The sequence below is a fragment of the Thalia democratica genome, unplaced genomic scaffold (genome assembly GCF_965202585.1).
Source record: "Thalia democratica unplaced genomic scaffold, ktThaDemo2.hap1.1 HAP1_SCAFFOLD_1139, whole genome shotgun sequence".
Lineage (NCBI taxonomy): Eukaryota > Metazoa > Chordata > Thaliacea > Salpida > Salpidae > Thalia > Thalia democratica.
Window position 1 is genome coordinate 35,001 of NW_028140050.1, and position 450 is coordinate 35,450.

General features: G+C 35.6%; 1 non-coding gene across 1 annotated transcript; it reads left to right on the forward strand.

Annotated features, from left to right (window-relative positions):
• The first annotated feature begins 93 nt into the window (after positions 1-93).
• On the forward strand, positions 94-212 carry LOC145847894 (5S ribosomal RNA). The gene has a single exon (XR_014371591.1). It is a non-coding gene; the product is annotated as a 5S ribosomal RNA (ribosomal RNA).
• Positions 213-450: the final 238 nt, after the last annotated feature.

Genomic DNA, 450 nt, shown 5'->3' on the forward strand with positions numbered 1-450 from the left:
AATTTTAAAATATCAAATCGATTGTAAATCAAGTGCAAATAGGTTTTTTAAACAAACCGAAGGGTTTATAAAGGCTTGTAAACGGTTTCAGACGCCTACGACCATACCACACTGAGCACACCCCATCTCGTCCGATCTGGGAAGTTAAGCAGTGTCGGGCGTGGTTAGTACTTAGATGGGTGACCGCTTGGGAATACCACGTGCCGTAGGCTTTTGCTTTTTGAATTCATCTTTTTTGTACTATTTTTCTTTCTGACCTATTTATACTTATTACTCGTTTATTTACATTTTTTTAACGCTTAAAAGAAAAGTAACTTCTAGTTATTAGCAAATAAAAACGTAAGCCAATCAGATAACGTTATTTGCTGTTTAAACCAATTAGAGCGCTAAAAAAGTGGTTTGACCAGTTTGAGATATCGAAAAAATAATTGCACCATCTTGTAGAGTACA